The sequence below is a fragment of the Mustela lutreola genome, chromosome X (genome assembly GCF_030435805.1).
Source record: "Mustela lutreola isolate mMusLut2 chromosome X, mMusLut2.pri, whole genome shotgun sequence".
Taxonomy (NCBI): Eukaryota; Metazoa; Chordata; class Mammalia; order Carnivora; family Mustelidae; genus Mustela; species Mustela lutreola.
Window position 1 is genome coordinate 96,224,324 of NC_081308.1, and position 12,058 is coordinate 96,236,381.

The 12,058-nt window shown below is 33.3% G+C and overlaps 1 protein-coding gene across 1 annotated transcript in view; it reads right to left on the reverse strand.

The window, feature by feature from the left end:
• The window catches only part of TRPC5 (transient receptor potential cation channel subfamily C member 5), a 250,098-nt gene that overhangs the window by 205,342 nt on the left and 32,698 nt on the right, over positions 1 to 12,058 (reverse strand). The window lies entirely within an intron of this gene.

Consider the following 12,058-nt stretch of genomic DNA (forward strand, 5'->3'; position numbering starts at 1 on the left):
AGTGGACAGTTTTGCATCTACGAAATATATTTTTATAGAAATATATCTATTGACATGTAATGATGCCAAGAAATATGAGAGATGATAAAAGCAGGTTCCAAAACAGCAATCTGACATGATTTTGGAAAAAAAAAGATTTCTAATTGACTCTAAGATGCCATGATTTTAAGACACATCATCTATATGATAACCCTAACCATATTTGTGTGGGAAGCACTACCACATCAACTGTGAACATCCATTGGAAGACACGGTCTTATTCCAAATCACAAGCATATGAAAGAAAATGCATAATAGAGTCTAATATACACAGAAAAGGGTTTGAAACATTATACACTGAGGTGTCAAGAGTAGTTTTTTTCTGTATAGATAGTTATGGGTGTTTATTGGTATTTTTTTTCTTCTTTTTGCTTATTTGCAGTTGCTGACCTTTTGTAATGAGTATAGTTAGTGTTTGCAATAAAAGGGAACCTCTTTAAAGATACCATGCTTATTCCTTTCTTCTTGGAGGTTAATCAAGAACAAGAGCAAATCCTCAACCCTGACTCCTATCCCAACAGTGGAATGCTTAATACCAAGTACCTATTGAGTTTGGATCATTGCAAGGTATTAAAAGAAGCACTGGATTTGAAATGTCTAGATATGATTTTGAGTCCTGGCTCTGCTGAGTAAACTTAAAAGTATACATAGACTTGCTGTTTTTCATCTGTAAAATGGACAAAAAAATGCCTTAGATGATTATCTCAGGGATAGGATAGTTGGTCTCCTACATAGTGTAATGTAGAAGACAAAGTAATAATTAACATACTGGTTCCCATTCTCATGGATGGCAATATTGCTTTGACAAAAAGCAAAAATAATAACTGGGGTTGAAGGGTTGAGGGGAGTGACATCACCAAAATGGCAGCATAGGTTATTCCTGACTTTTCCACCCCTTCCCTGAAAAACAAATATTTAAGAATGAAACACCACTGAGAGAATCCTAGAACATGGGGGCAAGGCTGAAGTGGCCCACTGCATCTCAGAGTCCAAGAGAGACTATCTTAGAAGGGTAAGAGAAATGGCTATATGTTGACCACAATGCCCCTCCCCCAGGACAGTGCAGTACTGATTTGCCTGTTCTTTCAGTGGGAAAGAGAATTCAGGAGGGAGAACCAGCCTACCTTAGCACTGTGTGTCACTTTTTGGGAGCCCATATTCTGATCTTGGACAACAAGGACTGCAGGTTAATCTGCAGGGCCCAGCCACCAAGAATATGACTATAATAGAAAAGAGGAGAATGGCTTGCAACAACCAGCACACAGATCTTGGCAGACTGAGTTCATACCTGCTGTGCCCAAGTAGTAATCCTAACCAGTGGCTTTTGCTCTTCTATAGAACAAAGTCAGGGGTGCACTCAGCAGGGTGCAGATCTACATGATTCAGATTCCCAGACAAAAATTTTGCCAGGCCTAGAACCTGGGGTGTCCATACACAGGCAAGGTGCTGAGTCATAGCACCCTTTCCCACTGTGGAAAGTATCTTCCCACTCCATCTGACCAGAAGGGCTGGTGACAACTCCTGGGGGCTCTGTGTCCCTGGGGTACCTGAGCTTAGAGAAGGACAGACAGAGCCAATAGTTTGTGGTGCAAAATCAGTAGCCCAGTTTGGCCAGGAACTTGGGGTATAGGTCAGCGTAAATTAAGACAACAAATAGCTTTACCAGTTTTAAAGCTGCTTTTCCTGCTGTGCCCAAGTACAGAATTCAATTCATAGCCCTACTTGTCACTGATACATCCTTTAACCTGTCCAGAGAACCTAACCAGAACACACAGGAAGGTACAAACACCATACAACAGCCCTATGTACCATGGCACTTGAAACTAGAGCACAGCTCATGTCTTTCCCTCTCTGCAGAGCAAAATTGGTGCTCTCACCTGACCAGAAAATAGAGTGTAAACTCAGGCCCGATTTGGACTTCCAAATGAGCTATATAGGCCCTGGGCTCTGGCCTGCTGCCCTTCCATTGCAGTGAAGTTAAATCCTGACTCCCTCTATGACTGAGTATAATATCCAGTCCTGTTTATCTAATAAACCTGATCAGGGAATTCAGGCAATTGTAAAGCCCATCATTGGGCAGGGAACCAAGTCAGTAGTCTTATCCAACTGTTTTCAGTCAGTGGTATACCCCTATCCCTATTCTTGGAGCTCAAATAGTTGCCTCACCCCAAAATAGACCATAAAAACAGGACCCACCTATCCAAAGACATTACTAGCAGACATACACAGAAAACCAAACTGCAATGACTGGTGAAGAACTATCTCTGCCAAAGTGGATCTATAAAGTCTGAAAGAAGAGCCCCATACTCAAATGCACAAATACCAACATAAAGAATCAAGAATAATAAAAAAAATGAGGTAAATAAGACAGCACCAAAAACAAAACAAAACAACAAAACAAAAAAACCTCTGGAAAACAGCATGGAGGTTCCTCAAAATGTTGAAAATAGAACTGCCCTATGACCCAGCAATTGCACTATTGGGTATTTACCCTAAAGATACAAACGTAGTGATCCAAAGGGGCACGTGCACTCAAATGTTTATAGCAGCAATGTCTACAATAGCCAAACTATGGAAAGAACCTAGATGTCCATCAACAGATGAATGGATCAAGAAGAAGTGGTATATATACACAATGGAATACTATGCAGCCATCAAAAGAAATGAAATCTTGCCATTTGTGACAACATGGATGGAACTAGAGCATATCATGCTTAGCGAAATAAGTCAAGCAGATAAAGACAACTATCATATGATCTCCCTGATATGAGGAAGTGGTGATGCAACATGGGGGCTTAAGTGGGTAGGAGAAGAATAAATGAAACAAGATGGGATTGGGAGGGAGACAAACCATAAGTGACTCTTAATCTCACAAAATGGACTGAGGGTTGCTGGGGGGAGGGGGTTTGGGAGAAGGGGGTGGGATTATGGACATTGGGGAGGGTATGTGCTTTGGTGAGTGCTGTGAAGTGTGTAAACCTGGTGATTCACAGACCTGTACCCCTGGGGATAAAAATATATGTTTATAAAAAATAAAAAATTAAAACAAAACAAAACAAAATAAAAAAAAATGAATAAAGCTCCAAAAAGCTGACCCTAAGGAAATACACATCTGTGAACTGTCAAAAAATTCAGAGTAATTCTTTTAAGAAAATCTAGTAAGGTAAAGAAAACACAGACAACTAAATGAAATTAGGAAAAAGATGTATAAACAAAACATAAATTTGGCAAGAAATAGCAGCCATCAAATACACACACACACACACACACACACACACACACAACAATCCTAGAGTTGAAAAATACAGTAACTGAAGAATTAAGTAGAGAATTTCAAAAGTAGACTTGATCATGAAAAAGAAAGAATTAGCAATTTGAAAGATTAGGACATTGGAAATTACCCAGTCAGAGGAATAAAGAGAAAATAGAAAAAAAGAATGAATAAATCCTATGGGAATTATGGACACAATGAAAAGAAACAAAATTAGCATTATTAGAATTCCAGAAAAAGAAGAGAAGAGAAAGATACAGAATATATATTTAAAGCAATAAGGGCCAAAAACTTCCTGACCCTGGGGAGAGAAATGAACATGCATATCCATGAGGCCCAAAAAATCCCAAATGGATTGAACCTGAATAGGGGTACATTGACACACATTATAATTAAATTGTCAAAAGTCAAAGATAAATAATTTTGAGTTCAGCAAGAGAAAAGAGAGGAGTTATACATAAGGGAACTCCCATAAGACAATAAACTGATTTCGTACCAGGAACTTTTCAGATCAGGAGAAAACGAGACGACATATTCAAAATATTGAAAGGAAATAACTGTCAATCATGAATTCCATACCCAGCAATGCTGTTCTTCATAAACAAAGGAAGAATAAAGACTTTCCCAAGCAAACAAAAGCTGTAGGATTTATACCTATCTTACGAAAAATTCTACAGGAAGCTCTTTGAAGGGAAATAAAAGAACACTAGTTAACATCATAAAAGCATAGTATATGTCTCATTGGTATTAGTAAATATATGGTCTTAATTACATTCTACAATGGTAATAGTAGTGAATAACTCACAACTCTAGTTTAAAAGTTAAAAAATGTAGCAAAATAATCATAAATACAATAACCTGTTATACAATATAAAAAACAAGTAAATTGTAACAGAAATAACTTAAAATGTGAGGGAAGAAGTAAAAGGATAAAATATATGCATTATATTGAAGTTCATTTATTATCAGTTGAACATAGGGTATTATGAGTTTGTGTTTGTGTTATTATAAGTTTGTGTTACCTTAAGGTAAACACAAGGAAAAATCTTGTAGTAATTACACAAAAGAACACGATAAGGAAGCCAAAGCATACCGATTCCAAAAAATGTTAAAACACAAAAAATACATCAGGATAACAAAAGAACAATGGAGGTACAAAAATATATAAAATATTTAACAAAATGGTAATAGTAAGTCCTTACCTATCAAAATTACTTAAAATGTAAAGGGATTAAATTCTCCAAAAGGAACAATGACTGAATGAATTAAAAAAAAAATGATATCCAAGAATACGTTGCCTACAAGAGAATCACTGTAGCCTTAAAGGCACATATAGATGAGAGTCATATGAAAAAGACATTGTAAGCAAATAGCAACAGCAACAAAAAAAGTAGGAATGGTTATTTTATATCAGACAAAATAGACTTCAAAAATGGTAAAAAGAGATAAAGTCATTATATAATGATAAAAGGGTCAATAAATCAAGAAGATATAACAATTATAAATATTTATGTATCCAAAACATCAAAGCACCTAGATATATAAAGCAAAAACCGAACTAAAGGATGAATAAACAGTACTACAATAATTGTAGGGGACTTTAATACCACACTCTCAACAGCTGATAGATCATCTAGAGAATCAATTTGGAAACAGCAAAATTGAACAACACTGTATAGATCAAATGAATGGTCTATCCAACCACAGCAAAATATACATTCTTCTCAAATACACATGGAACATTTTCTAAAATAGACCTTATGCTAGACCACAAAAGAAGTCTCAGCAAATTCAAGAAGATTGAAATAATACCAAGTATCTTCTCTGGCCACAATGTCATGAAACTAGAAATCAATAACAGGAGGAAAACTGGAAAATTCATGAGCACATGGAAATTGAACAACAGTCTCCTGAACAAAGAAGAAATTAAAGGGGAAATAAAAAAATTTCTTGAGACAAACAATAATGGAAACACAACATACCAGAACTTATGGGAATGCAGCAAAAGCAGTTCTAAGAGGGAAGTTTATAGCAATAAAAGCCTATGTTTAGAAGCAAGAAAGATCCCAAATAAGCAACCTAACTCTATACCTTGAGGAACACAGGAAAGAAGAAAAAACTGCACCCAAAGTTAGCAGAAGAAAAAAAATAATAACAAATATTAAAGCAGAAATAAATGAAATTGAGAACAGAAAACAATAGAAAAGATTAACTAAGAGTTGGTTCTTTGAAAATATAAACAAAATTGACAAACCATTAGCGAGACTAAACAAGGCAAGACGAGAAAAGACCCAAATCAATAAAATTATGATTGAAAAAGGGGACATTAAAACTGATACCACTGAAATTCAAATGATCAAGAAGCTAATATGAACAACCATATGAAACAAACTGGACAATCTAGAAGAAATGGAAAAATCTTAGAGATGTACAACTTACCAGGGCTTACCAGGAACAAACAAAATCTGAATAGACCAATAACTAGTAGGGACATGAAATTAGTGATTGAAAATCTCCTAATGAAGAAAAACTCAGGCTTCACTGGTGAATTTTACCAAACATTTAAAGAAGAATTAACATTGATACTTCTCTAAATCTTCCAAAAAATTGAAGCAGAGGAAACACTGACAAACTCATTTTATAAAACCAGCATTATTCTAATACCAAATAAGAAAAAGACTGTACTAGAAAATAAAACTACAGGTCAGTATCCCTGATGAATATAAATGCAAAAGCTTTCAATAAAATGCAAGTAAACTGATTACTATCACATTAAAAGGATCATTCACCAAGACCAAGTGAGATTTATCAATGGAATACAAGGATGGTTCAATATACATAAATCAACCAATGTGATACATTACATTAATATAATGAGAGAAAAGAATTATATGATCATCTCAGTAGATTCAGAAAAAGCACGAGACAAAGTTCAACATCCATTTATTATATAAACTCTTAACAAATTAGGCATGGAAAGAATATATCTCAACAAAATAAAGACCATAAATGACAAACCCACAGCTAATGTTATACTCAATGGTGAATGGATTGAAAGCTTTTCCTCTAAGCTCAGGAACAAGACAAGGGTGCCTACTCTCATCAATCCTATGTAACATAGTACTGGAAGGACTAAATAGATCAATCAGGTACAAAAGAAAATAAAAGTATCTGAGTTGGAAAATAAGAAGTAAAATGTATCTATTTGCAGATAACATGGGTTTATATATGGAAAATGTTAAAGACTCAGAATAAAAATACTGTGAGATCTAGTCAATAAATTCAGTAAAGTCACATGATACAAAATAAACATATAAAAACCAGTAGAATTTCTATATATTATCAACAAAATTTCTGAAAAACAAATAATTGCTCCAGTTTATAATACTATCAAAACCAATAAAATAATAAAGGTAAATATCTAGTAGTAGAATTATTGAATCATATGGAATTTCTATCTTTAATTTTCTGAGGAACCTCCATTCTGTTTTCCATAGTGTCTATACCAATTTACATTTCCACCATTCCCCTATATCTTGCCAACACTTGTTATTTTTCTAGCCACTCTGACAAGTGTAAGGTGATACCTAATATAATTTTGATTTGATTTTCCCTGATGATGAGTGATGTTGGGCATCTTTTCATATGTCTTTTGTCCATCTGTATGTTTTCTTTGGAAAAATGTCTATTCAGATCCTCTGCCCATTTTTTTTAGATTATTTATGGGTTTTTTGTTGTTGAGTTGTATAAGATCTTTATATTTTTTGAATATTAACCCCTTACCAGATATATCATTTGAAAATATCTTCTCACATCCAGTAGGTTGCCTTTTTGTTTTGTTTCCTTTGCTGTGCAAAGATTTTATTTATTTATTTATTTATTTATTTGACATATAATGTATTATTTGCTTCAGGGGTACAGGTCTGTGAATCATCAGTCTTATACAATTCACAACACTAACCATATGTGCAAAAGATTTTTATTTTGGTATAGTTCCACTAGTTTATTTTTGTGTTTGTTTCTCTTGCCTGAGTAAATATATCTAGAAAAATGTTACGGCTGATATCAAAGAAATTTCTGCCTATTTTCCTCTAAGAGTTTTATGGTTTTATGTCTCATATCTAGGGTATTTACTTGGAGAAGACAAAAACCTTAATTCAAAAAGATATATGAACTTCTATGTTTATTGCAACCTTATTTACAAAGATCAAGATATGAAAGCAACCCAAATGTCTGCTGATAGATGAATGGATAAAGAAGATGTGAGAATACACACACACACACACACACACACACACACACACAATGGAATATGACTCAACCATAAAAAAAAATAGATCTTGAGTAAAGGGATGGAGGAGCATTTATCATACACATGGATAAAAAAGAAAGCCAGTGTAGCAATACTTCTATCAGATAAAATAGACTTTAAAAAACTATAACAAGAGACAAAGAAGGACACTCTGTAATTATTAAAGGGAAAACCCAACAAGAAGATAAAAAAATGGCAAATATTTATGAACCTGAAATAGGAGCACTCAAATACTTAAAGCAGTTAATAACAAATACAAAGGAAGTAATTGGTACTAACATAATAATAGTGGGAGACTTTAACACCCCACTTACATCAATGGGCAGATTATCCAAACAGAAAATCAAAGAAACAATGGTTTTGAATGATATATTGAACCAGATGGATTTAACAGGTATATTCAGAACATTCCATTCTAAAACAACAGAATACACATTCTCTTCAAGTGCACATGAAACAGTCTCTAGAATAGATTACATATTAGGCCACAAAACAAGTCTCAACAAATTGAAAATGATCAGTCATTCCATGCATCTTTTCTGACCGCAACTCTATGAAACTAGAAATCATCCATAAGAAAAAACCTAGAATGAACACAAATACATGGAATTTACATAATGTTCTACTAAACAATCAGTGGGTCAACCAAGAAATCAAAAAAGAAATGCAAAATAAATGGAGACAAGTGAAAATGAAGACACAATGGTCTAAAATCTTTGGGATGCAGCAAAAGTGGTTCTAGAGGGAATTTTATAGCAATACAGGCCTACTTCAAGAATCAAGAAAAATATCAAATAAACAACCTAACCTTATATGTAATGGAGCCATAAGAAAGAACAATAAGCAAAAACAGTCGAAGGAAGGAAATAATAAATATTAGAGAAGAAATAGACAAAATAAAAACTAAAAAAGAAAAAACAAACAAACAAAAAAAACCAACAGAACAGATCAATGAAAGCAGGAACTCATTCTTTGAAAAGACCAACAAAATTGAAAACCTTACCCAGAATTATCAAAAAAAGAGAGAGAAGGCTCAAATAAAATCAGAAATGAAAGAAGAGACATAACAACCAACACCACAGATATACAAAGGATTATAAGAGAATATTATAGAAAAATTACATACCAGCAAACTGAACAACTTAGAAGACACGGATAAATTCCTAGAAACATATAACCTCCTAAAATTGAAGGAGGGAGAAATAGAAAATTTGAACAGAACAATTACCAGCAATGAAATTGAATCATTAATCTAAAAAAAACTCCAACAAACAAAAGTTCAAGACCAGATGGCTTCACAGGTGAATTCTACTAAACATTTAAAGAAGAGCTATTACCTATTATTCTCAAAGTATTCCAAAAAATAGAAAAGGAAGGAAAACTTCCAAATTCATTATGGGAGGCCAGCATTACCCTGATACCAAAACCAGATAATGGTGATACAAAAAAAGAGAACTAAAGGACAATATGTCTGATGAACACAGGTGCAAAAATCCTCAGCAAAACATTAGCAAATTGAATTCAACAATATATTAAAAAAATCATTCACCATGATCAAATAGGATTTATTCCTGGGATGTAAGGTGGTTCAATATTTGCATATCAGTCAATGTGACACATAATGTCAATAAGAGAAAGGATAAAAACCATATGATCATTTCAATAGGTACAGAAAAAGAATTTGGCAAAGTACAATATCCATTCATGATAAAAACCTTCAACAGAAGGCATCCAGATTGGTAAGGAAGAAGTAGAACTTTCATTATTTGCAGATGACATGATACTATATATAGAAAGCCCTAAGGAGTGCACCAAAAAATTACTAGAACTGATAAATGAATTCAATAAGGCCACAGGATATAAAATCAATGTACAGAAATCTGTTGCATTTCTATATAATATTAATGAAGCAACAGAAAAAGAAATTAAGAAAACAATCCAATTTACAATTATATAAAAAATAACAAAATACTTGAGAATAAATTTCACCAAGGAGGTGAAAACCCTATACTCTGAAAAGTATAAAACATTGACGAAAGAAATTAAAGACAACTCAAACAAATTAAAAGATATCCCATGCTCATGAATTAGAAGAATAAGTATTGTTAAAATTTCTATACTACCCAAAACAATCTACAGATTTAAAACAATCTCTATCAAAATACTAACAGCATTTTTCACAGAACTAGAAAAAATGATCCTGAAATTTATGGAACCACAGAAGACCCCAGATAGCTAAAACAATCTTGAAAAAGACAAAGCTGGAGGCATCACAAGTCCAGATTCAAGTTACAGTGCAAATGTGTACTAATTAAAACAGTATGGTACTGGCACAAAAATAGACACAAAGATAAATGGAATAGGATAGAAAGCCCAGAAATAAACCAATGATTACATAGACAATCTTCAACAAAGGAGGCAAAAATATGCAATGGGAAATAGTCTCTTCCTCAAATGGTGTTGGGAAAACTGGGCAGCAACATGTAAAAGAAAGAAAGTGGACCACTTTCTTAGACCATACCAACAATAAACTCAAAATGGATTAAAGCCTTAAATGGGAGACTTGAAACCATAAAAGTCCTAGAACAGAGGACAGGCAGTAATTTCTCTGACATTGGCCATAGCAATTTTTCTAGGTATGTCTCCTTAGCCAAAGCAAATATAAATAGTAAAATTAAAATTAAATTAAATTAGCTAAATTAAATTAAAATTAAATTAAAATTTAAATTATAAATTAAAAAAGCAAAAATAAACTGTATCAAAATAGAAAACTTCTGCACAGTAAAACAAATCAAATAATCAATGAAACTAACTAACTTACTAAATAAATAAACTAAATAAATAAATGAACAAATAAATAATCAATGAAACTAAAATAAAAAAATATGGAATGAGAGAAGATATTTGCAAATGACATATCCAATAAAGAGGTAGTATCCATATATAAAGAACTGATACTTAACACCCAAAAGTCAAATAATCCAATTAAAAAATGGGCAGAAGACATGAACAGGTATTTCTCCAAAGAAGACATCTAGATGGCCAACAGACACATGAAAAGATGCTCAATATCATTCATCAGCACAGAATGCAAATTCAAAATAAATGAGACATTACCTCACACCTGTGAGAATGGCTAAAATCAACACAAGAAACAGCAGGTGTTGGCAAGGAAGTGGAGAAAAAGGAACACTCATGCACTATTGGTAGGAATGCAAACTGGTACAGCCACTCTGGAAGACGGTATGTAGATTCCTCAAAAAATTAAAAATAGAACTACTCTATGATCTATTGGTTATTTATCCAAAAAATACAAAAACACTAACTCTAAAGGATATATGTACCTCAATGTTTATTGCGATATTATTTACAATAGCCAAACTATGGAAGCAACCCAAGTGTCTATCAATAGATGAATGAATAAAGAACATGTGTTGTATATACATATTAATAATATGGAATATTTTTCAGCCGTAACAAAGAAGGAAATCTTGCCATTTGCAACAACATGGATGTAGCTAGAGCATATAATGCTAAGCAAAAACAAACAAAACAAAACAAAACAAAAAACACGCAAAGAAAGAAAAATACAATATGATTTCATGCATATGTGTAATTTAAGGAATTAAATTAACAAAAGGAAAGAAGAGATAATCCAAGAAACAGACTCTTAGCTATAGAGAACAAACTAATGGTTACCAGCTGGGAGGTGGGTGGGAGAATGGGTGAAAAAGGTGATTTAGATTAACGAGTACACATACCGCGATGAAAAAAAAATTAAGGAGAGATTACAGAATTTAAAAAAGTGAGATCTTGTCATTTGCAACAACATGGATAGAACTACAAAGTATTTATTATAAGTGAAATATGTCAGACAGGGAAAGACAAATACCAAATGAATGCACTTATATGTGGAGTCTACAATAGCCAGGGGCTCTTTGGTGGTTTGGTTTGTTAAGTGTCTGCCTTTGGCTCAGTTCATGATCCCCAGGGTCCTGGGATCGAACCCCACATTGGGCTCTCTGCTAAGTGGGGAGCCTGAGCCTCCTTTTCCCTCTGCCTTTCCTCCTGCTTGTGCTCTCTCTCTATCAAATGAATAAATAAAACCTTAAGAAATAAAAAATAATTAATTAATTTAAGAAATTAATTAAAATTAACTAAAAATTAAAATAACCAAAATATGGAAAGAGCCCAGATGTCCATGGAACTTTGGGAACTTGGTTTGCATTTATATATATGGTTATATGTGGTGCCTTCCTTCTAAAGCGGAATCATAAAAGACTATTTAACCCAGAATATGTTTGAAATAGTAGCTATTGCTAATAAAAAATATGGTAGGCTTGAATACCATTTTGTTCTTTTTTTAAGTTTTAATTTTAGTTCTACTATAGTTACTATACAGTATTATATTAGTTTCTGTTGTACAATATAGACCA